General features: G+C 37.0%; 1 protein-coding gene, 1 long non-coding RNA gene and 1 other non-coding gene across 5 annotated transcripts in view; 2 read left to right on the forward strand and 1 right to left on the reverse strand.

Annotated features, from left to right (window-relative positions):
- Window positions 1-27,079, reverse strand: part of CSTPP1 (centriolar satellite-associated tubulin polyglutamylase complex regulator 1) — a 202,245-nt gene that overhangs the window by 75,774 nt on the left and 99,392 nt on the right. The window lies entirely within an intron of this gene.
- The window catches only part of LOC147576511 (uncharacterized), a 63,418-nt gene that overhangs the window by 25,137 nt on the left and 11,202 nt on the right, over window positions 1-27,079 (forward strand). The window lies entirely within an intron of this gene.
- On the forward strand, window positions 4,976-5,079 carry LOC112866184 (U6 spliceosomal RNA). Its single transcript, XR_003224051.2, has one exon. It is a non-coding gene; the product is annotated as a U6 spliceosomal RNA (small nuclear RNA).

The following is a 27,079-nucleotide window of genomic DNA, read 5'->3' on the forward strand; positions in this document are numbered from 1 at the left end:
TATTACGAGGAAACAAAGGCTCAGGTGGTTACTGAACTTACTCAAGGCCACACAGCTAGTGGTTGCAGACCCATGATACTACGTCCATATTTGCTCCACCATATTACACTATTTCTTTTCAGATCCTGTTTCTTTTAGGCAGCTTCTTAGCTATCCCTCCCAACTCTGATTAGCTTGCCATCAATGTTCTCATTCAAATAATGGATTAAGAAAGAAAAAGAAAGGCTAAGGACAGAGCCCAGAATTCTACTTCTGGAGATATCCCTTTAGCATGATCTGAACCCATTAATTAGCACATTTTTGGTATGATTTTCAACCACTTATTTATTACCCATCCTCTATTCCTTCTGCGTATTCATAAGGATATCATGGAGAGGGTGCCAAGGTCCTGCTGAGATTCAACTAAACAAATATAATGAATATAGCCATGTTAAGTATAGTTTTCTCCAGATTTACCAGTCTTGTAATCCCGTCACAAAGGGAAGAAGTTTGCACTGGCTGTGTCATTCCCTCCTCCTTCAATGTTACTGCCATTAACATCATGTACCATCGCTCCTGTCACTTCACAGTTATCACTGATTTTGAGAAATAAATAACCATTTTAGACATATTATTTGATTTAAACCTCAGGACTACCCTATGAAATAGGTTGTTCTCTTATTATTTCTATTTCACCAATTGGGAAATGTGGCTTATAGAGATTCAGTAACTTACCCAATGTCATTTTACTAAGAGGTGACAGAGCTGGGGTTGAAACCAGGTCTTCTTACCCACCAAGCATGGGCTCTCTTGCTTTCCTTTTCCCTCTTCTCTTCTCCCCTCCGTCCCCACATCCTCCCCCCAACTTCTTCTTCAATAAACTCTGATAGACTTACAGTTAACACAACTTCCTTTTCTGAATAGGTATAGATATTGATTCTTTTTAATAAATAGTTGAAGAATATCACCCAAGATAGATGTCAAGGTCACCAGCCTTCAGTCTGCTGAAATGACCTTCTGAATATTGGGTCCCTGCCTCTACATTTGGAACTTCTCTCCCCTTCCCTCCCCATTATGGGCACAATTTCCTCTTTCTTTCTTTCTTTCTTTCTTTCTTTCTTTCTTTCTTTCTTTCTTGTTTACTTATTTTGAGAGAGAGAGAAAGCATGAGGGAGGGAGGGGCAGAGAGAAAGGGAGAGAGAATCCCAAGCAGGCTCCATCCTGTCAGCACAGAGCCCGACACAGGGCTTGCTCCCATTAACCATGAGATCATGACCTGAGCCGAAATTAAGAGTCAGATGCTCAACTGACTGAGCCACCCAGGTACCCTCACAATTTCCACTTTCTAAACACTGCCGGCAGTGGTTCAGTCAGCTTATCTACTAGGCCTCGGTACCTTGGAATATAAATTAGATCCAGAAACTTAAGTTCATTTAAAGCAGTTAGGTGATCTCTTATAATCTCAGTTATGTTTGATTTTATTCCCTGGAACTACTGTTCATTTTATCTTTTTCAGTCCAAAGAGCACCCTCTTTAACTGAGAAGAATAAATGAAAATAGGAGGTGAATTTTCTTTTCTTTTCTTTCATTTATTAATACAATACCATCCATCTAGGGTTCATTGTTCTTTTTGCTGCAATGTAATTTTTTTAATAAGGAAGACTTTTATATATGCACCCCTATGTTTATTGCAGCATTATTTATAATAGCCAAGATGTGCCAACTCAAGTGTCTATCAATAAATGCATGGATAAAGAAGATGTGGTATATGTGTGTGTGTGTGTGCATATATGTGTACCATATATATATATATATATATATATATATATATATGAATATATGAGATGGAATATTATATAACCATAAAAAAAGGATGGGGTCTTGCCTTTTGTAACAACATAGATGGACCTAGAGGGCATTGTGCTAAGTGAAGTAAGTCAGACTGAGAAAGACAAATACCATGTAATTTCACTCATATGTATAATCTAAAAAAAAATTAATACACAAACAAAAGGCATAATCAGATCTATAAATACAGAAAATAAATTGATGGCTGCCAGAGGGGAGGAAGGTATGGATATGGGAAAAATGGGTGAAGGGGAGTAGGAAATATAGGCTTCCAGTTATGGAATGAATACATCATAGGAATAAAAGGTACATCATAAAATATAATCACTTTTATTATAATACTTGTATGGTGACAGATGGTAACTACTTGTGGTGTGCACAGCAAAACATACAGAGATGTTGAATTGCTCTGTTGTACACCTGAAACTAATGTAACATTGTGCATCCATTATGCGCAAATAAAAAATTAAAATAAAAAAATTAAAAGGGAAACTTTTTATATAGTCTTCAGTATTTTGCCACAATTCTCAGTTTTCCTAGTCTCTTACTTTCCCTTTAATGTAATGCAATTCAGTAAGTATTCATTTATATATACCGTGAACCAGGCACTTGGCTAGATGCTAGGAACATAGAGTAAGCAAGATAGATAAATGCTTTCCTGGAATTTACAGTCTAAGCACAAGCTGGGGAGGGACAGAGAAAGGGGGACAGAGGATCCAAAGCGGGGTCTTTGCTGACAGCAGACAGCCTGATGCAGAACTCGAACTCACGAACCGCGAGATCATGACGTGAGCCAAAGTCAGATGCTTAACCGACTTAGCCACCCAGGTGCCCCAAGAAAAGTAGAATTTAAGCAAATAATTATATGTATGAGAAATGTTAGGAAAAGAGCTTACAAGAAGCAGATTGAACCTAACTTAAAAGTTCAAGTCTTCTTAGAAAAAGAGACACTTAAAAAAAATTACCAATCTTATATAAACCCTTTCAGAAAAGATAGGAGGAAATACTTCCAAACGCATTTTATGAGTTTAATCACAATGTTTTTATGATTAATGATTTAATGTCAGAATAATCCTGACACTCAGAACAGACAGGATATTACAAGAAAAGAAAACCGTAGCCTAAAATACCTCATTGGATAGATGCGAAAGTCATTAATAAAATGTTAAAGAAATCCAATGATATGTGAAAATGATAATAAATCACGACTAAGGTGGATTTATCCACATGAACATCAGAAAGGGGAAAAATCATATGTCACTCAATACATTCAGAAAAATAAAAAATTGAATACCTATTCACAATAAAAATTCTCACCAAACTAAGAATAAAAGTAAATTTCCTTAACCTACTAAAGGGCATCCACGAAAAACCTCATATTTAATTCTAAAGACTGAAAACTTTCTGGCCAAATCAATGTTATCTGCTCTTACCACTTCTATTTAATATTGTAATGAGGTCCTACTCTGTGCAATAAAGAAAGAAAAAAGAAAGACCCTTACCAAGATTGTAAAGGAAGAAGCAAAACTGCCTCTATTTGCATGTGACATGATTTTGCTGCAGAAAATTCTAAGAAATCTACAAAGAAACTATGAGAACTAATAAGTGAATTTACGAAAGTCACAGGATATAATGTACAAAAGGCAATTATATATATGTAATTTTTTTTTTTTTTTTTAAGTAGGCTTCATGTTCAGCATAGAGCCCAGTGCGGGGCTTGAACTCATGACCCTGAGCTCAAGACCTTGGCTGAGATCAAGAGTCAGATGCTTAACTGACTGAGCCACCCAGGTGCCCCTATATTTCTATATTCTTAAAATGGAAAACCGGTAAAGAAAATAACTTTAAAAAATAATACTATTGGGGCACCTGGGTGGCTCAGTCGATTAAGCGTCAGACTCTTGATTTCAGCTCAGGTCATGATCTCACAGTTTGTGAGTTCAAGCTCCGCATCAGGCTCTGTACTGACAGTGCGAAATCTGCTTGGGATTCTCTCTCTCCCTCTCTCTCTGCCCCTCCCGTCACTGGTGCTCTCTTGCTTTCTCAAAATAAATAAATAAACTTAAAAAAATACTATTTATAATGGGAGAACAAAACAAAATATTTAGGAGTAACTTTAATAAAATGTGTAAGATCTGTATATTAAATGCTGTAATGCATTGCTGAAAGAAATGTAAGAAGAGCTAAAGAAAAATGTACTATGTCCATGGATTGGAAGATTCAATACTGTGAAGTTGACAATTCACCCCGAATTGATCTACAGAGTCTTCAAATCTCAATCAAATTCTTGTCAGACTTTATTTACTTTTCTTTTTTTTTTTTGCAGAAATTGACAAGTTTATTCTAAAAGTTATATAGAAATGCAAGGGACCTCTAATGACCAAAATAATCTAGAAAAAGGCAAAGTTGAGGTGTGTACACTACCTTATTATAAAGCTAAACTAATCAAGACTAAAGTTTAACAAATATATCAATAGAACAGAATAGAAAATCTAGAAACACACCCACACATATATAGTCAATTGTTTTTGTTTTTTGTTGTTTTTTTTTTTTTTAACAAAGGAACCAAAACAATTGAGTGGGAAAAGTGAAGTCTTTTCAACAAATAGTGTTGGAATAAACAACTAGCTATCCAGATGGTACAAAAAAGGATCTTGACCTCAACCTCAAACCACCCACAAAAATTGATTCAAGATGGATTATAGACCAAACATAAAAGCTAGATTTCTGATGCTTTTAGACGAAAATGAAGGGTAATCCTGTCACAAACTTAGGGTAGCAAAGGTTTTTTTAACACTGGACCCAGAAGTCATTAATCATAAAAGAAAAAATTGATCAAATGTGGACTTTAAAAACTTCTGCTCAATGAGAGCACCATTAAGGAAATAAACAAGCCAAAGAATGGTAGCAATATTTGCAATAAGCATATCTGACTTACAACCAGACTGGTTGCAAGGAACTCCTACTACACAATAATTAAAACAACCCACCCAAAACTGAGCAAAAGATTTCAAGAGGCACTTCACAAAGAAAATGGCTAATAAGCAATAAAAAACTGTTCAGTGTCAGTAATCTTCAGGGAAATGCAAATTAAAACCACAATGAGACACCACTTCATATTCACTAGAAAGGCTAAAATGAAAAGTCTGTATTTGCTTTGGCAACACATATATTAAAATTGGGACAATACAGAGATTTGCATGGCCCCTGTGCAAGTATGGCATGCAAATTTGTGAAGTGTTCCATATTTAAAAAAAAATAACCTTATTGTGATAATCATTTCACAACATATACATATATCAAATCATCACATTGTATATTTTAAACTTATACAATGTTATCTGTCAATTATATCTCAACAAATTATATCTCAATAAATAAGCTAGGGGGGAAAAGAAGACTGACAACACCAAATGTTAGCAAGGATATGAAACAACTGGGATTTTTCAGACATTGCTGGTAGCTATGTAAAACAGTACAATCACTTTGGAAAAAGTCTGCCAGCAAATATCCCTTAGATATTTACCCAAGAGAAATAAAAACATATGTCCATGAAGTTAAGCATCCTTTCATGAAAAAACTCGGAACAAACTGGATATAGAAGCAATGTACTTCAACAAAATAAAGCCATTTATGGCCCATAGCTAACATAATAGTGAAAGACTAAAGGCTCTCCCTCTAAGACCATGAACAAGATCACTCCTTGCCAACATAGTACTGGAAGTCCTAGCCAGAGAAATTAGGGAATAAAAAAGAAATGGAAGCCATCCAAATTGGAAAGGAAGAAGTAAGGGGCGCCTGGTGGCTCAGTCAGCTAGGTGTCCGACTTCAGCTCAGGTCATGATCTCGTGGTTTCTGGGTTCGAGCCCCATGTCAGGCTCTGTGCTGACAGCTCAGAACCTGGAGCTGCTTCAGATTCTGTGTCTCCCTCTCTCTCTGCCCCTCCCACACTGTGTTCTGTCTCACTCTGGAAGATAAATAAACATTAAAAAAATTTTTTTTTTAAAAAGAAGTAAAATTGTCTCTGTAGATGATATAACTTTATGTAGAAAATCTTTAAAAAATCCATCCAGGGACAGCTGGGTGGTGTAGTCAGTTGAGAATCCAACTCGATTTTGGCTCAGGTCATGATCCCAGGGTCATGGGATTGAGCCCTTCGTCAGGCTCTGCACTGAGTGTGGAGCCTGACCGGGACTCTGTCTCTGTCTCTCTCTCTCCCTCTGCCCTTCTCTCTAGCTCGTGTGCGCTCTCTCTCTTTCTAAAAAAAAAAAAAAAGAAAAAAAAAAGAAAAAAAAAATCCATCCCAAAACTGATAGAACTAAAAAATCAATCCAGTTAAGTTGCAGGACACAAAATCAACATACAAAAATCAGTTGCATTTTTTGTACACTAACAACAAGTTATCTGAAAAAGAAATAAAGAAGACAATCCCATTTACAATAGTATCAAAAACAATAAAATACTTAGGAATAAATGTAATCAAAGAGGTGAAAAATCTGTACACTGAGAACTCAGACTTTGATGAAAAACACTGAAGAAGACACAAACAAATGCAAAGATATCCATGTTCATGAATTGGAAGAATTAACGTTAAAACGCTCCTACTCCTCAAAGCTATCTATAGATTCAATGTAATCCCTATCAAAATTCCAATGGCATATGTCATAGCGGTGGAAAAAAATCCTAAAATTCATAAGAAACCACAAAAGACACTGAAGAGCTACATCAATCCTAAGAAAGAAGCAGAGCAGGAGGCATCATTCTTTCTGATTTCAAACTATATTACAAAGCTAATATAATCAAAACAGTATGGTACTGGCACAAAAACAGATACACAGACCAATGGAACAGAATCAAGAGCATAAAAATAAATCCACACATATACAGTGAACAAACTTTGACAAGGGAGCCAAGAATGCTCAATGGGGAAAGGATAGTCTCTTCAATAAATGGTGCCAATGCCAGGAAAACAAGCTATTCATATGCAAAAGAATGAAATTGGACCTGTATCTTACACCACTCACAAAAATTAACTTGAAATGGATTAAAGACTTAAATAGAAGATCTGAAAACTGTAAAACTCGTAGAAGAAAACATAGGGGAAAAGCTCCTTGACATTGGTCTTGGCAATGATTTTTTGGATGTGATACCACAGTGCAAGCAACAAAGGCAAAAAGTAAGTAAGTGGGACTGCATCAAATACAAAAGCCTCTGCACAGCAAAATAAACAGTCAGCAAAATGAAAAGGTAACTACAGAATGAGAGAAAAGATTTGCAAACCATATATCTGATAAGTCATCAATATCCAAAATACATAAGGAACTCATACAACTCAATAGCAAAACCCCCAAATAATCCAATTAAAAAATGGGCAGAGAACCTGAATAGACATTTTCCGAAAGAAGACATATTAATGACCAACATATACATAAGATGCTTGTGTTAAGGGGAATGTAAATTGGTACAGCCATTCTGGGAAACAGTATGAAGCTTCTCAAAATGTTAAAAATAGACCTATCATATGATCCAGCAACCTCATATCTGGGGATAATATCCATAGGAAATGAAATAACTGTCCCAAAGACATATCTGCACTCTCATGTTCATTCAGCATTCTTCACTATAGTCAAGACATGGAACAACCTAAGTGTTGACGTACAAATGGATTAAAAAAATGTGGTATATGTATATAGTGGAATACAATTCAGCCATAAAAGAGAAGGAAATCCTGCCTTCTGCAGTAACATGGATGGATCTTGAAGGCATTATGCTAAGTGAAATAAGTCAGACAGAGGAAAACAAATGCTATATGATCTCAAATTATATATGGAACCTTAGGGGTGCCTGTGTGGCTCAGTCAGTTGAGCATCTGACTCTTGATTTTGGTTCGGGTGGTGATTCTCAGGTTGTGGGACTGGGCCCTGCATCAGGCTCAATATTGAGCATGGAGCCTCCTTGGGATTCTCTCTCTCTGTCTCTCTGTCTCTCTGTCTCTCTGTCTCTCTCTCTCTCTCTCCCATTCTCTGCCCCTCTCCCCCACTCACACTCACTCTCTCTAAAATAAAAAAAATTATATATGGAATCTAAAAAAGACACACTAATTGAAATAGTAGAATGGTGGCTGCCAGGAACTGTGGGGTGGGAGAAATGGGGAGATATTGATCAAAGGGTATAAACTTCTAGTTATAAGATCAACAAATTCTGGGGATGTAACATATAGCATAATGACTATACTTATGAATACTGTATTATATACTTGAAAGTTGCTAAGAAAGCAAATCTCAAATGTTTTCACCACCCAAAACAACAACAACAACAAACCCACAAAAAAACCAGGTGCTTATGTGAGGTGATGTAGGTGTTAACTAACCTTATTGCGATGATCATTTTGCAGTATATATATATATATATATATATATATATATATATATATATATATCAAATCATTGCTTTGTATACCTCAAACTTACAATGTTATATGTCAATTATACCACCATAAAGCTGGGAAAAGATATGTGCACAAAAAGACTTGTAGACAAATGTTCATAGAAGCTTTATTGATAGTAGCCAAACACTAGATAATTTACCTGTCCATTAACAGGTGAACAAAAACTAAACTGTGTTATATTCATATCATGGAATACTACTCAGCAATAAAAAGAAACAAATGTGTTGATACATACCACAATGTAGATGAATATTTCTCCAAAGAAGTTGTACAAATGACCAATATGCACGTGAAAAGATGCTCTACGTCATTAGTTATGAGAGAAACATAAATCAAAAGCACAATGAGATACTACTTCATACCCATTAGGATGCTTATGATAAAAAAGACAGATGATATCAAGTGTTGGCAAGAATGTGGAGAAGCCATAATTCATACCTTGCTGGTGGGAATGTAAAATGATGCAGCTACTTTGGAAAACAGTCAAGAAGTTCCTCAAAAAGTTACACCAAGAATCACCATATGACCAAGCATTCCACTCCTAGGCATGTACCCAAGAGAAATGAAAGCATATGTTCACACAAAAACTTGAATGCAGATATTCATAGCAGCATTATTCATAATAGCCAAAAAGAAGAAACAACTCAGATATCTGTCCATAGATGAGTAGATAAACAAATGTGGTACATCCATACAATGGAATATTATTTGGTCATAAAAAGGAATGAGGCATGCATATACACTATAGAATGGATGAACCTTGAAAATATTATTTTAAGTGAAAGAAACCAGACACAGAGGCCCACATATTGTATGATTCCATTTATATGAAATTCTCAGAATAGGCAAATCCAAAGAGACAGAAAGTAAATTAGTGGTTGCCTGGGGCTAGGAGTGGGTAGGTGGGGGAAAAGTAGTAAGTAATTAGTAATTGGAGTTACTGCTAATTAGGTATGGGGTTTTGTGGGGGAATGGGGGGAATTGGTGATGAAAATACTCTATTTTTTAATTTTTTTTTTCAACGTTTATTTATTTTTGGGACAGAGAGAGACAGAGCATGAACGGGGGAGGGGCAGAGAGAGAGGGAGACACAGAATCGGAAACAGGCTCCAGGCTCTGAGCCATCAGCCCAGAGCCTGACGCGGGGCTCAAACTCACAGACCGTGAGATCGTGACCTGGTTGAAGTCGGACGCTTAACCGACTGCGCCACCCAGGCGCCCCTATGATGAAAATACTCTAAAACTGATTGTGGTGATGGTTGTACAACTGTATATGAATATACTAAAAGCCACTGAATTGTACACCTTATTGGTTTTTTTTTTTTTAGATTTTTTTAAAAAAAGTTTATTTTTGACAGAAAACACATATGAGAGGGGAGGGGCAGAGAGAGAGAGGGAGAGAGAAGATCTGAAGCAGGCTCTGCATCAATAGCAGCCTGATGCGGGGCTCGAACTCACAAACCATGAGACCATGACCTGAGCCAAAGTCAGATGCTTAACCAACTGAACCACCAGGCGCCCCAGTATTTTTATAATTGATTTTTAGGAACTCTGTATGTAAGGAAATTGGCCCTTCATCTGTAATATAAGTTGCAAATATCTCTCCATGTTTGTTGTTAATTTTTTGTCTTTATTTATAGGGTTTTTTGGGTCAAGCCAATTTTTCATTCTTTTTTATCTAATGAAATACATCAATAGTTTCTTTTATGGCTTCCAGCGGTTTTTTTTTTTTTTTTTTTTTTTTTTTTTTTTTTTTTGCCATTCATATTTAGAAAGCCTTTTCTCTCTGTGAGATTATAAAAACATTTTCCTGTGGTTTCTTTGAGTATATTTATGGTTTCAATTTTTACATTGAAATTTTTGATCCATCTGGAATTTATTTTTATATAAGGTATAAGGAAGAAATCCAACTTAATTTTTTTTAAAGATTGCTACTAGTTGAGCTCATTGATTTCACATGCCCTCCCTACCCCAACATAGGTTAATTCCACTTTCACATTTGGGTCAATTTCTGGGCTTCTCGATTCTGGTCCGGTGATTTTTACTTATCTGTTCCTGTGCCAACAATGAATGTTTGTATAGCATAGTGATGAAGAGCATGTATACTGGAGCCAACTTCCTGAGTTTAAATTCAACCTCTGCCACTTACTGGCTCTGTGAGTCTGAGCAAGTTCATTGCAATGGGCTGTTGTGAGGGTTAAAGGAATTATTTTATCTAAAGGACTTAGATAAAGGAGCACTGACAGTTTTATGATTTTTAAGTCTTCCTTTCCAAGAACATAGTATGCCTTTCCATATGCCCAAGTGTTTTTTTGGGTTCTTCAGTAGTGGTTTTTTTAAAATATTTTTTAAATTTTTATTTATTTTTGAGAGAGACAGAGAGCATGAGTGAGGGAGGGGCAGAGAGAGAGGGAGACACAGAATCTGAAGCAGGCTCCAGGCTGTCAGCACAGAGCCCAGCGTGGGGCCCGAAATCATGAACTGTGAGACTGTGACCTGAGCTGAAGTCAGATGCTTAACCAACTGAGCCACCCAGGCACCCCTCTTCAGTAGTGTTCTAAAGCCTTCTTCATATGATCTTGCATATTCTTGTTAGGTTTATTCATAGGTATTTTATCTTCCCTTGCTATTATAAAAAGGGACTTTTCTTCTTATTTGAATATATAAAGGCTATTATTTTTAAAATTTTTTTTCTTTTTTTCAACGTTTTTTATTTATTTTTTTTGGGACAGAGAGAGACAGAGCATGAACGGGGGAGGGGCAGAGAGAGAGGGAGACACAGAATCGGAAACAGGCTCCAGGCTCCGAGCCATGAGCCCAGAGCCTGACGCGGGGCTCGAACTCACGGACCGCGAGATCGTGACCTGGCTGAAGTCGGACGCTTAACCGACTGCGCCACTCAGGCGCCCCAAGGCTATTATTTTTAAATAAATTATTCGTTTTAGTGTATTTTCTCTTACTGCCTTGCTGAAGTTTTATAATATTTATAATAGATTTCAGTTTATCTTGGGCTTTCCAAGCAATTATATCACTTCCAAATAATGTAATTTTCCTTCCCCTTAAAAATTCTATGTCTCTTATTTCTTTCTTATTTCTTTTTCCTGCCTAATAGTATTGACTGGAATCTTCAGAAAAGTATAAATAAGAATAGCAAATAGTAAAGAGTTGAAACTGTTAAAATTTTTTTTTAAAGTTTATTTCTTTATTTTGAGAGAGAGAGAGTGCTAGCAGGGGAGGGACAGAGAGAGAGGGGACAGAGAGAATCCCAAGCAGGCTCCACACCATCAGCGCAGAGCCCAATGCAGAGTTCGAACTCCCCAAACGCGAGATCATGACCTGAGCTGTAATCAACGGTTGGACGCTCAACAGACTGAGCCACCCAGAGTGAAACTGTTTTTATAATTATATCTAGAACTCCTATCTCATGTTGCCTCCTTCTGAGATAAAGATAACATGAAGGCAAATCAAAGATTTAAAATTTTAAAGAAGAAAAAATAAATAAAATGAAATTTAAAAAGAACTTTAGATATATATGAAGATATATATGGGACATGTGAGAATTATACATGAGAAAATGCTTCTACATTTAAAAAAAGGTTATACAAATGTATATTTAGCATAATATGTATTGTGTAAAAACACCCATGTATATAGAAAAAATTAGACCAAGGAGAGAGGCCTCAGGAGAAACCAAACCTCCTGACCCCTTGATTTAGACTTTTAGCCTGGAGACTGTGAGAAAATAAATTTCTGTCGTGTAAGCCTAAAACCCCACCAAAAACAAAAACAAAAACCCCCAAACAAGCAAAAAAACCCAAACCAAACCAAAACAAAAACCCTACTAGGAGTAACAGCAAGTATATAAATAAATGGTGAGTGCTGTTAGTAGTGGGTTTGGAGGTGATTATTCTTCTGCTTCATTACACCTTTCTGTTCTACTACATTTCTACAATAAGCAAGTATTCCTTGAATGATCAGAAAAACACAAAGGAATCAAGTATACTGTTTTCTGGCTGAATGTGACTTCGAGCTTATGTCTTGACATTTGAAATCCCTATCACCATACTCTCCTAACTCAGTCCAGTTTTGTGATGTACATCAAAAATGCTTAATCTATACCTTCCATCTGGCTAGGTAAACTACAGTCTAATCCCACGATGATGTCACTTCTCTTCTGCTCTTCTTTTATCTGAATCCAGATGTTCTCCAACATGCCCCCACCCTCAGATGTGTGTCTAGATATACAAGCAGCTATAGATCTTTTTGATACCAAACTGTTTTGCTTCTCTTAAGTCTCTTAAGTATATTTCTTTTTCATTGCCCATGATTCTTCCCACAAGACCTCTGAATGACCCACAGATGGAAGTATCCCACAAGGCAAGTCTGTTCTTTGCTACTCCTGAGCATTAACTCTCCTTGAGCAAACATTTTTCTCAAGTTTTTGAACCCTGGGATCTCCTAAGACACTCCAAGGAAACCCTTCTCCCGCCAAGATGATGACTAATACAACTTTTGGAGATACAGCGTTCTTGGAGGAAGTCCAGAAACCATATTGATTGGCTTTATTACAAATTCATATCTAACCTCAACTGGATGCTCGTGGCTACTGGGTAATTCTTTTAGTCATCTCCTTCTGACTTTGTATTACATTCTTACAACAGCTGCCCCAGACATTTTCCATTCTCAAATTTCCAAACTAACTCTTTGCCCCAACTCCCAACCTTAAGCAGATACACTATTTTATTGTGAAGATCAAGTCACCTGATTATTTAGTCCTTCAATTTCCTTCCCCTATGCCTTAATATTTCTTTTTGTCTTCAGTTATCCTCACCTCTTTCTTTCCTCTCTCAGAGAAAGAATCTTTCCTGTTTCTTACTAAGATTAATCTCTCCATCTGTGCTCTTGAGTCCATATTCTTTCTGTTTCTCTGGGACCTCGCTCTATCAATTATCCCCTTACACTTGCATCTTTAACCTTGCCTTTTCCATTAACTCTTTGCTATCTACGCACATATGTTTAAGTGATCCCTTAATCTAAAAAAAATTTCAAAGACTATTCGCTAAAGCTACTTTTTTTGTGGGGTGGGGGTGCAGAAACGGTGTTTTACTAAAGCCCAGGACAGGACCCATGGGCAGAAAGAGCTGCCTTCTCCTTTTGTTTTTCAAAGCCAAATTTCTCAGAAGGGTGTGCTATATTCATTATCTCTTTCTTACCACCCATTCATGCACTCAGTAATCCTTTCAATACTGCTTCCATCGCTCAACTAAACTGTTCTCTTGAAAGTTATGGGTGATCACTCAATCACTGTGGATTCGAAGGGTCTTTTCTTAGTTTTCCACCTGTGACAACTGATACTGTTGCTCATCTTTTCCTTGGAACTCTCCTCCTTGGCTTCTGTGATGTCATACTATGCCATTTCTTTTCATACATGCTGACTGTTTCTTCCCTGATTCTTCTTCCTTCTTCACCTTCTTCACCCTCTAAATATAAGGATCCCTCAAAGTTCTTCCCTTATCTCCCCTCTCACTACACTTTCATTCCTCAGCGATCTCACTCATTCACATGATTTAACTACTGACCATATTTCCTCTTCCAATCTCTGTATCAGTCTTGAAAGCTGCTGGACAAGCTCATTTGAAAGGTTCACTGGCTTTTCAAACTCAGTTGACTCTAAATCAAGCTACAGCAGCAACTCTTAACTAATTCCACTTCACAAACTCACCGAGCCTTCTGTTTTCCACTTTTCATTTTTTAACAATATGTTTATGCTGCTCCTTATCAATTTTTAAGTTTTAGACATCATCTTTGGACTCTTAGTTGAAGATGACAAATTATCTTTTTTACCACCTACGCACACTTCCCATATTCCAATCTTTCTAATATATAGTGCTAATTTTATTATTTTTTTATTTTTATTAAAATTTTTTTTAACATTTTATTTATTTTTGAGACAGAGAGAGACAGAGCATGAACAAGGGAGGGTCAGCGAGAGGGAGACACAGAATCCAAAACAGGCTCCAGGCTCTGAGCTGTCAGCACAGAGCCCGACGCGGGGCTTGAACTCACGGACCACGAGATCATGACCTGAGCTGAAGTCGGCCGTTCAACCAACTGAGCCACCCAGGCGCCCCTATAGAGTGCTAATTTTAGCTTAAAATGTTCAGTACTTATATTTTTATGCTCTATAAACATTATTCACAGCCAAGCCACAGAGTATATTATTAGCACATTTTTTTCTTATATAACTTTTTTTTTTTGGAATACTTACCACTTTCTTGGTTTGCTTGGAGTTTCTAAGTATTAATCACTACTTTTTTTTTTTTTCTAATTAAAGATTTTATTTTCAGGTAATGTCTACACCCAACGTGGGGCTCAAACTCACAACCCCAAGAGCAAGCGTCGCATGCTCCACCGTCTGTCTGAGCCAGCCAGGCACCCCTAATTGTTACTTCTTTAACTGAAGTATTAATCTCTACTTCTCCAAATGATAAAACTAAAAAGTTTTATCAGTTCTTTTTTTTTTTATATTCTTATACAGATTCCTCTAGGAGTTTTCTGCTCTCCAATCTGAATTGTTTGTTTTCTAGCTCTCCTGCACAAATGGTTGTCTGGGGCTATCATTCATTATCATCCTACGAATTCTCTTTACCTCTGCCCTGTGTTGTTGGATCCCTTGTTCCTAGATCCCATAATGCTATCTTTTTAGATTTAATCCCATTTTTTGATGAAATACATCCTCCAGCAGTTTCATGAGAAAAGGTTTATGGGAGTTAAAATTTATAAGCTCTTGCCTATCTAAAAATCTGTATTCTATCTCAGAGTTTGTTTGATACAGAATTCTAGGTCAGAAATAATTTTGCCTTAGAATTCGGAAAGCATTGCTCTATTGTTTTTTTAGCTTCCAGTGCCGCTATTAAGAAACCTGATGGCATTCTAATTCCTCTGTTTTCTTTTTCTGGAAGCCCAGTTTTTTTACTGTTACACTCCTGGGGTGACAGCAGAGAACCCAATGTGGAGCTCAAAGTAACGAACTGTGAGATCATGACCTGAGCCAAAGTTGGACACTTAACCAACTGAGCCACCCAGGCGCCCCCAAACTATGAACTTCTTAAAAAGAGAACTATCTCTATCCTTTTAGTTCCAGCACCTAGAATAACAACCTGGCACTGAGGACACACTCAGCAAATACTGTTGAGTAAATGAAGAGATGAATGAACGAGTTCTCTGCGTACTTTTCATCACCCAGCATGGCGCTTTGAACACTGAAAGCATTTAATAAATACACGAATTCAAAAAGGAAAGCTTTATGACTGACATTTTGTATTTAAAATGTCAAATATATGGTTCTCAGAAAAACTTGTTTGCATGGTAAGTATAGTTTACATAGCTACAGTATTTAGCGAGTTTACTACAAACGTAATGCAATCATGTTAACCAAGTAACTACTGAAAGCGAATCCTGACTCCATTGTTTGGAAGAGTCTCATTCTTAATGTCCTTTTCAAAAATAAACTTTTGTTTTTGTTTTGGCCCCATCCTTCATGTCCCACTCTTTGATTTTTTTTAATAGAAGAAGAAAGGGGTAGGAATATGTTAATTACAAATTATAAGGCTGTACAAAAAGCCACTGGCTGAATTGAGAGCAAGCTTCTGACAGAGATGACAGGATTACAGGGTACACATACTGAAGTCTTTCATCCTCAATACACTAACATAATGAAATGTTCCCAGCGGTCCTAGTTTTTATGTCACTTTAGGTCAATATTCAGAATTCAGTTTTCAGTTTTCAATGTTCAGAATTCATTTACTCTTCTAGGATCTGCTTTTTAAAATGCTCAAGTATACTAAAATGTAGTTTGTAATAGATCCAAATAAAGATAGCTTATGGAATAAGTTTGGCAAGAGAGTAAATTTCTCTACCACAAATCATATTTGCTTATTACTCCAGATAAGCTGGTTTCCTCACTGTCTTTCCAGATACCTTTATCACCTCAGTGCTCACGCTGCCTAAAATGCCCTTTTCCTTCCTCTTAGTCCTATTCAGCCATCTTTCAAGGTTCAACCTGAGCCAACTGTCTTCAATGAAAGCTTCCACGTGACTTCCTCCTCCTGGTGACCTGTAGCACTTCTTTGAAACACGTATCCTGACACCTGATTACACTATACCACTCTTTTTAAAATTTAAATGTTCTTTATTTATTTTGAGAGAGAGACAGAGATAGAGAGCAAGCAAGGAAGGGGCAGAGAGAGAGAAAGAGAGAGAGAGGGAGAGAGAGAATCCAAAGCAGGCTCCCTGCTGTCAGCACAGATCTCACAAATCATGAGATCATGACCCGAGCCAAAATCGAGAGTCTGAGGCTCAACCGACTGAGCCACCCAGGTGCCCCTACACTATACCACTCTTTAGTCGTCTTCCCAACGAGACTGTATGCATCTTGGTGGCAAGGCCACAGTCTTTTTTTCTACATCTAATAACTCCTAGTACCACTTTGGGCATGACAAATGCTCAAACAAAATTTTCCTTTTTTTTTCAAAATAAAAATAGCTTTATTTTCATTGTGATTGTGAAAATGTTACATGATCATTATAAAAAAAATTCGAACACTATAGAAGAGTGTGAAGAAAAAAGTAAAATGCCAGCACTGAGAGAAAACCACTAATATTTTGGTAAACCTCTTTCCAAACATCTTGGTATACACATAAACATGCACAGACATAAAATATATATAATTTTATATAAATGGTATTATGCCATTCTGCTGTCCTGCAACTTTAAATAATAAATGTAGATTTTTCAGTGTCTCCCTAGAATTTTATTATTTCCTTGTCCAGCATTGCCTCCTGATTTAATTTTATTTTAAAAGTAGAAATATGCTTGTAAGGAATTATTGGCCAGTTAGCAAGACAAATAAGGTTGTGAAAACTGAAATTATATATTTTTCAGACCACTAATTTTTTGTCACCAGACCCACTGTGATTATAATGTGGCTAAATTCATCTACTTGTAAATATTTTTTTAATGTTTATTTATTTTGAGAAAGAGACAGAGCATATGGGGGAGGAGGAAGGGCAGAGAGAGGGAGAGAGAGAGAATCTCAAGCAGGCTCCATGCTACCAGCGCAGAGCCCAGCACCGGGCTCGATCTCAGGAACTACGAAATCATAACCTGAGCTGAGATCAAGAGTCAGATACTTAACCAGCTGAGTCACCCAGGAACCCCTATTTGTAAATATTTTAAAAAATATTGGTCACCTGGTAAATGTCTTTGTGGACTACTCATTAATCTTTGTATGTTTTGCTACACGTCTTTCCCAAGGTTTCAATCAGCTAATACACTCTTACATTCCTTCTTCAAGTGACAGAGGTGGTGATAAATACTTTCCGGTATCAGTTTCGTCCCACTTGTATGGCCTCTTCCCACTAAAATACTTTTAAATGATAGTGCTGATGGCAGAGCCTACTTTATAATTTGTTCATGTAAAATGCATTAGTATTGGTTTTCTTGAGAAATAATACTTTAAAGCTCCTAAAGGTCCTTTTTGGTTCCTATGTGTCTAGAAAAACAGCATGCAACCCACGAAGTTCCTTTTCATCCATCTCCATGCCAGATGCGAATTTCCAGAACTGTTTTTAAAATCAGGGCAAGGAGAAAAGAACAGGGCAGGGAATCCTTGGCTGCAAGAGCCGGCTTCAAAGAATTCAGTGTGCCGGGAACAGCGGCCAACTGGGTGCGACTGACTGCACCCTTGCACCAAAGCCAGAGAACAAAGATGAAGAAGGGTGAGGAAATTAAGGAGATTCTTGAAGTGACTTCCCAGGAGGAATCTTAGACCAGCCACACCCAGTCCCTTCATCTTGGTAAATAACTCAGCAAAACTGCAAATAGGCTTAGCAGAGTCCCTGCCGAAACCTCTCCCACAGAGTGGGGATTTCTTCCTTATTGCTGTTGCATGCAACTTCCCAGACCCGCGCTTGCCTGCAGGGGAAGTGTGTGCTCTCCCCAAGTCATGGCATGTTTATCAGATGAACAAACAAACAGCAGATAGCTCTTGGAGGGTTTTCCCTATTTCTGGCAGCAGCAGGACAGCAGCTGTTGTATGGTTAAACTGGGGATTCGGTCTTTTTAATACAGCTTTAAAGGTTTGCAGTAGAAACCCTACTTTCTGTCTCTATCTGATGGTTAAATTGAGATTTGAACTGTTCCTTCCAAGACATGCTGAACTTATTGGAAATGGACTATAAATAAGCATGCCCATCCAATCATCCAGCAGGCATTCATGAATTTATTCACCCAACATTTAGAGCACCAAAAACAAGCAAAGGCATTGAATGAGGATTCAGAGATAAGATATGCTGTCTCTGCCATTAAGGGAGTAACAATGATTCTTATCACAATGACACAAGCAACTGGCATTGATGGAGCAGTTATTATGCGCCAAGATTACTAAACGCTTTAATCTGTTATCTCACTTAGTTTTCACAACTTTGAAGTAGTCGACTCTCCATTTTACAGATGAGAAAGTTAAGGCCTGGAAAAAGTAACTTGACCATGGTTGCATAGCTATATCTAAGAAAAAGCCCACCTGAACCTGGGACCATTTAATTCTAACAAGGCTTTCTCTGTAGTGCTTCATGTGAAGTTGATGCTACAAATTTACAATCTAGATAGGGATGTAAGAAGGACATAAAAATCCATGTCTTCTTAATCCCATATGATATCTTAGGAAAGAGATTCTATGTTTGCCAATAACTACGTAAAAGATATGATAGAATAAGTGCCATAAGAGAGATCACCTTTGAACGGAGGTAAGGGAGGCCCAGGAAGAGAGGACGTGGTAATCACAAGGACTTTGAGATGCATTTCTTGAGCTGGGTCTACCTGAGAATGGGCAGGAATGTGAGAGACTTGCAAGAAAGCTCTTCTGCATTGATAGAACAGTAAAACAAAGGTGTGCAAGGGGAAAAGGATAGGAGTGTGGAGGGGAAAGTGTCTTTGTGTAATGGTTAGGGTCTAGGCTATGAGTAGGAAAGTAGTGGCTGGAAAGGCTGAGGTTAGATCATGAATGGCCTACAATGTAAGCAGATGGAATTCATATTTCCTTAGTAGGCAACACAGAACCATGGACATTCTAAGCAGGGCTGAACAAGCCCAGGGCTGTGCTTTAGAGAATTATACTTATAAAAGGTCTTAACAGTAAAGTAGTTCTCAAGCTTCAATGTGTATCAGGATCACCTGCAGAGCTTTTAAAATGTGTGGGCCCCACAAAAAGTTCCAGAGCCACAGGAACTCTCGTAAACTGCACTTAAATGTGGAGAATGGTACAATCACTTTGGAAACCTGGGAATATGTGGTAAAGCTGAACATATGCATTCCCAGCAATTTCACTCCTAAGTACATACCTAACAGAAATCTATATGCCAAGCACCATATAAAAGTATGCTTAGAGCAATGCTGTTTGTACCAGCTCCAAACTGAAAACAGCCCAAATGCCACCTACTGTAGAATGGATAAACTGTGGTTTATATATAAAATGGAATTCTGTACAACAATGAAAAAGAACAAACTGCAGCTAAACCCAGCAACAAATAAGAAATAAAATGTTGAGCAAAAGAAGCCAGACACAGAAGAGTGCATGCTCTGTGATTCTAGCTACATAAAGTTCAAAATCAGGCACGTAAAGGTTATGGTGATAAAAGTTAGACTAGTGATACCTTAGGGGAGATTAATGACTGGAAGGGGGCTTGGGAGAGGTGTCTGTAGTGCTGGTAATGTTCTCTATCTTTATCCAGATGAATATTACATGTTTACTTTGTACAAATCCACTGAGTTGTACATTTATTATTTTGCACTTTTCTCTGCACATGTTATATTGCAAAACATTTTTTTTAACCTAAAACGTTAAGAAAAAAACAAAAAGCATAGGCCCCAACCCAACAGATTCTGATTAAATTGTTCTGGGATGGAGCCTAGGCATCACAATTTTTTTAAAAGCTCCCTAAGTTAACCTGATACGCAACCAGGGTTGAAAACCACTGATGGAGAACAAGGACTGGAGCAAAGAAAAAAAAGTTCAAAAGTTATTCAATGTTTCCCACACTTGAGTGATAATAAGAATCACCTGAAATGCTTGCAAAAGAAAGAAGGAAGGGAGAGAGGAAGGGAGAAAGAAAGAAAGAAAGAAAGAAAGAAAGAAAGAAAGAAAGAGGGAGGGAGGAAGGAAGGAAGGAAGGAAGGAAGGAAGGAAGGAAGGAAGGAAGGAAAGAAGGAAGGAAGGAAGGAAGGAAGGAAGAGAAAGAAAGAAAGAAAGAAGGAGAAAGAAAGAAAGAAAGAAAGAAAGGAAGGAAGGAAGGAAGGAAGGAAGAAAGAGGAAAGAAAGAAAGAAAGAAAGAAAGAAAGAAAGAAAGAAAGAAAGAAAGAAAGAAAGAAAGAAAGAAAGAAAGAAAGAAAGAAAGAAAGAAAGAAAGAAAGAAAGAAAGAAAGAAAGAAAGAAAAAGAAATTAATTAATTCCCAGGTCCCTCCCTTGCTGACTGATTTGGTAGGTTGGAGATGGGATCAGGGAATCTGTCTTTTTGACAACCTCTCCAAGGTTGGGTTAATTAGGACAACCTCTCCGATTAATTAGGGTTCTAAATTAGGGTCAGGTGGTGGCAGTGGGAATGAAGAGCAGGTTATGCCAAGCAACATAAAACTGGAAAAGATTAAATTTTCAACACTACTTATACTTGCTTTTATATACTGTCAGCTTAAAATCCACCAAAACAACCAAATTTGAGTATGGTTTATTAAGTTGACATATTTAACCTAAGATGGTTTTATTTTGATTCATAGTGTATAAGTTGAAATTAGTCATTTATTTTTGTTTCTAACAGAACCACGAAATCAAGAGATTTCAGAAGCCTAAGGGATACCATTCTGTCTTCTGGTACACTTACTTTAGAGAACGGGTTTAATACCATCACATAGTACAGTCTCACTTCAGCCTAACTTTAAAAAACATTCTTGGTTATATTTTCAGAGAACTTCCAAATTCTGTTTATTATGTCCTTCAAAGCATGAGATACATAGTAAAGCAAGTCCTATACTTCCCCCAGTAATAAGAATCATGATTTTTAAACTTTAAATACAAAATGGAGTAACTATCTTTTCTCTTAAACACCTGTAAAATGGAACTTGAAATTAAAGAATTTGTAGCTACCTATCAGGTCATGATCTTGTGGTTCGTGAGTTCAAGCCCCGCATCAGGCTCTGTGCTGACAGCTCAGAGCCTGGAGCCTGCTTCAGATTCTGTATTTCCCCCTCTCTCTGCCCCTCCTCTACTCACTCTCTCTCAAAAATATAAACATAAAAAAAAAAAAAAAAAAAAGAACTTGTAGCTACCCTTCCTCCATCTATAAACTGATGAAAGATGATCACAGACAAATGCAATACATTCTTATGCCTTAACTCCTTTGATTGCATTTTAGGCTTTCAGCAAATTATACACTGATCTCAGAAACTGAATGTCGTATTTGTGTTCATTTAGCATCAGGGCAAGAGCACTTGACTGAGAAAATGCCTGAACTTAGCAACCAGCTGGGAGACATTGGGCCCCAAGTTTTTGGAGGAGCCCAATTTTTTATTAATATGATGGGAGAAGGGTTGATGTACATCAATAGTTTTCTAACCAGAGCCTAAAAATTTTCAGAGGCATTTAGAAGGTTCTATAAATGTTTAATTTTCATATTTTTCTTATTAAAGACATACCTTTATTTAAAATCTATGAGAAAAATAAAATGCATACTAAATCTGTTACATAGTAAAATTTATTTATTTATTTATTTATTTATTTATTTATTTATTAAATATTTATTTTTGAGAGAGAGAGAGAGTATGTACACGTGTGAGTGGGGGAAAGGCAGAGAGAGAGGGAGAGAGAAAAGAAAGGGAGAGACAGAAGATCCGAAGTGGGCTCCATGCTGACAGCAGAGAGCCTGACGTGGGGCTTGAACCCATGAACTGTGAGATCATGACGTGAGCCAAAGTTGGACACTTAACTGACTGAGCCACCCAGGTGCCTCTAGAGTAAATTTTATTATATAGACACTACCAACCTGTGCTTTCAGTTAACTCACTGTGGAGCTTATTCTGCTCCACAAATGTATATGTGTATGTGTGTGTGTGTGTGTGTGTGTGTGTGTGTGTGTGTGTGTGTGTGTATACATACATACATATAATATATATTATATATATTATATTATAATTATATATTACATTATATTATACTATACATATAGTATACTATATACACTATATATATACTATACTATACTCTAGTATACTATATACGGTATACTATATTATACTACAATAATATATATTATATAATATATAATATATTATATATTATGTAAATAATATATATAATATATAAATAATACATATTATATATATATTTGAACCTGTAAATATGCCACTGATTAGAAAGCTTTTTATCTGCCTTGGCTTTTTCTTTTCTTTTTAATCCAGGTCTGTATTGATATAAAGGCTGAAATTACATAAAACCTTTAAATTCTGCTGGGTGAGAATACAGATGTTATCAAGTCCTCCTCTTACTTCCTTCTATGTGATGTGGTTATGGAACAAAAGCAGACTTTTTACTTTATAAAGTGTTTGATAATTATAAAACAGAAGGCTTCGAGTGTTAAGATAGTAACAAAGAGGTAAAAAAAAAAACCAGTCATGTTTGTACTGCGACTGGAAGAGCAATGGCAGAGAAAATTTATGGAGTAGTGGATCATGCAAAGGCCAGGCCTTCAAAGGTCCTCAGATGCTGTGTAGATAAACACTAGCAGACAAAATTAGGTGAGCATTTTTTTTAAAAACACTATAGGATAAATGTTATACAAACTGATGGACTGTAAATTTTATTAGGAGAAGGCTTTTGGATTGCAGACCCTTCAGACTTATCAGTAGTGGTACCAGAATTTATTCTTTTATACTAAAGTTTTCTGACATAAGGCAGTTGTCAGAACAATAGTCAAATAAAATTAATTGCTATCATTTCTACCTTAAATAAATTCATTAAATATAGGTTTATCAACCTGGAAAGCTTGCTGATATCTTACATAAATCAAATAGCTCAGTTAAGGCTTACAACACTGCCATACTTATGGCTTCCGATAAAATGTTAGTGATAAAATCAAAACAGCTCTTGGACTCAGCATGCAAAATAAAACTAATTTTTCTCTGCTGAAACTGAGTAAAAATGATGGCCTTGGTATTTGTCTGCTTGGGCTGCCATAACGAAATACCATAGACTGGGTTGCTTAAACAACAGGAATTTATTTTCTCCCAGTTCTGGAGACTGCAAGTCTAGCAGGGTCAGTGTCTGGGGGTGTCTCTCTTTGGTTGAAAAAGGCCACCTTCTCACTGCGTCCTCACACAGCAAAGAGAGGAGGGCACAGTCTCCCTGGTATCTCTTCTTGTAAGGACACTAATCCCTTTGCATCAGGGCCCTACCCTTATAACTTCATATAACCTTAATTACATCCTTATAGGCCCTCCCTCCAAATATAGTCACCTTGGGGGTAGGGCTTCAACACACTAATTTTGGGGTACACAATTCAATCCCTAGCAGCCTCAGAGGTATCTGATTCTTTAAAGAAGTAACACCAGTTATTTCATATATAATGATATAAGACACATTTACTCTTCTCCAAAGAATAAAAATTTTAAACTAGCTGAGAAAACTTTTCATTGATTTCTCCAGTGATTACTCAACAATTAGGAATGTGAGCAATTGGCAGGTCCATTGGTTGTTCAGCTTTGACACAACAATTTACTATCACTCCTTTTTGGAACATTTAGACATATAACTAAATGAAAAAAATTTTTTTGACTGGATGTCAAGATGTTATAAAACAAATCTCTAAGTATCTGCAGCTAATAATCTGTGTGAATCACAATTTTCTTGACAAGCTTTTATCTTAAAACCAAATACTGGAAAGCTTTCCATCCAACATCAGGAACAAGACAAGGATGCCTGCTTTTGCCACTTCTACTCAACACAGCACAGGAAGTTCTAACCAGAGCAATTAAGTGAGAAAAAGAAATAAAAGGCATCCAAGTTGGAAAGGAAATGGCAAAACTATCTCTATTTGAAGAGGACATCATCTTCTGTATAGAAAACCTTAAGAACTTTCTCTCTCTCTCTCTCACACACACACATTATTACAACAGTAAATGAATCTGCAAAAGGATGGGTGATACAAAACAGCGTACAAAAGCCAATTACATTTCCATAAAGTAGCAATGAAATGTGAGAAGGAAACGACGAAAAACAGTTTCATTCATAATTGCATGAGAAGACTAAAATACTTAGGAATAAATCTAATCAGGGAGGTAGAAGACTTGCATATTGGAAACTATAAAACACTGCTGAATGAGTTCAAAGAAGACTTAAATGGAAAGACACCCTCTATTCATGGATAGGAAATGTTAAGAAGAAAATCATAGGCCCCAAATGGTGTCACTTATGTTAAAGTCCCATATCAGTAAACCAAGACTTAATACCTAACCTAACTGCAGTTTCAACCCCCCCAGAAATGTAACTTTTAACCAGTAAACCATGGGAATTACTGGGTCAGTACAAGGAAATTTACTGATAGACCCCTTCTGGTCCCCTTAGGAGAGTGAGCCTTGCCTAAAACAATGGATTTTTTGCGAATAATTTCCTTTTTTCTGCTCCCTCTTTACCTTTAAAGACATTTTTTATTTTTTTGTTTTCATCAATTCAACAAAGCTCCCCTATATTTGTTAGAAGGGATAATGCCTGATTCATGAATCTATTAATAGAGCCAGTTAGATCTTTAAAATTCACTTAGTTGAGTTTTTGTTAAATAACAGAAGAATTAATATTGTTAAGATGTCAATACTATCCAAAGAAATCTACAGATTCAACACAATCCCTATCAAAATTCTAACAGACTTTTCACAGAAACGGAATAGCTGATCCTCAAGTTCATATGGAATTGTAAGGGGCCCTGAATATCCAGGACAATCTAGATAAAGAAGAATGAAGTCAGAAGACTCAAACTTTCTAACTTTGAAACCTAAAACAAAGCTACAGTACTTACAACAGTATGGTGCTGGCATAAAGACAGACATATAGACCACTGGAATAGAAGAGAGAGCCCAGAAACAAACCTTCACATCTATGGTCAATTGATTCTCAACATGGGTACCATTCATTGGGGAAAGGACTATTCAGCAAGTCTTTCCAGCAAGTGGTGCTTGGGAAACTGGATATCCACACGCAGAAGAAGTTGATCTTATATAAAAAATTAACTCAGGGCACCTGGGTGGCTCAGTAGGTTAAGTGTCCAACTCTTGATTTCAGCTCAGGTCATAATCTCAGGGTCATAAGGTGGAGCCCTGCTTCCAGCTCAGTGCTGGGTATGGAGCCTGCTTGGGCTTCTCTCTCTCTCCCTCTTCCTCTACCTCTCCCCCAGACCCCGGCTCTCTCTCTCCCTCTCTTTCTCTAAAAAAACGAAAATAAAAATTAACTCAAAATGGATCAAAGACCAAACTGAAGAGCTAAAACTATAAAACTGTCAGAAGGAAACAACCCAATGTCTTCATAACATTGGATTTGACAATGATTTCATAGATATAACACCAAAAGAGCAAGGAATAAAGGGAAAAACAGATAAACTGGACTTCATCAAAATAAAGACCTTTTATGCACCAAAGGATACCATTAAGAAGGCAAGAATACAAAGGCACCTGGGTGGCTCAGTTGGTTAAGTGTCTGACTCTTGGTTTTGGCTCAGGTCATGATCTCATGGTTTGTGAGATCGAGCCCTGCATTGGGATCTGCACTGACAGTGTGGAGCCTGCTTCAGACTCTCTCTCTCTTTCAAAATAAATAAACTTAAAAAAACAAAAGGCAAGAAGACAACCTGCAGAATGAGGGAAAATATTTTCACGTTATACATCTGATAAGGGATTCATATCCAGAATATATGAAGAACTCCTACAACTCAACAACAAAAAAACAAACAATGTTATTAAAAAATGGGCAAAGGACTTACACACTTCTCAAAAGAAAACATACAGATGCCTACAGACACATGAAAAGATGCTCAACATCACCCATCATCAGGGAAATGCAAATAAAAACCGCAATGAGATATCACTTCACACCTGTCAGAATGGCTAAAATCAAAAACTCAAGAAACAACAAGTGTTGATGAGGATATGGAGTAAAAGGAACCGTTGTGCACCGTTGGTGGGATTGCAAAGTGGTGCAGCCATTGTGGAAGACAGTATGGGGTTCCTCAAAAAATTAAAAATAGAACTGCCCTATGATCCAGTAACTGCAATGCTGGGTATTTATCCAAAGAACACAAAAACACTAATTTGGAGGGATATATGTGCTCCTATGTTTATTGCAGCATTATTTACAATAGCCAAACTATGGAAGCAACCAAGTGTCCATCGATAGATAAATGGGTAAAAAAGATGTGGAATATTATTCAGCCATAAAGACGAACGAAACCTGCCATTTGCGATAACATGGATGGAGTTTGAGAGTATTATGCTAAGTAAAATAAGTCAATCAGAGAAAGATACTACCATGTGATCTCACTCATATGCAGAATTTAAGAAACAAAACAAATGAGGGGCACTTAGATGGCTCATTTGGTTAATCATCCAACTCTTCATTTTGGCTCAGGTCATGATCTCACAGTCTGTGGGATCCAGCCTGTGTCAGGCTCTGTGCTGACAGTGAGGAGCCTGCTTGGGATTCTCTCTCTCCAATC

This window comes from Puma concolor, chromosome D1 (assembly GCF_028749965.1).
Source record: "Puma concolor isolate L17-30 chromosome D1, mPumCon1.1.hap2, whole genome shotgun sequence".
Lineage (NCBI taxonomy): Eukaryota > Metazoa > Chordata > Mammalia > Carnivora > Felidae > Puma > Puma concolor.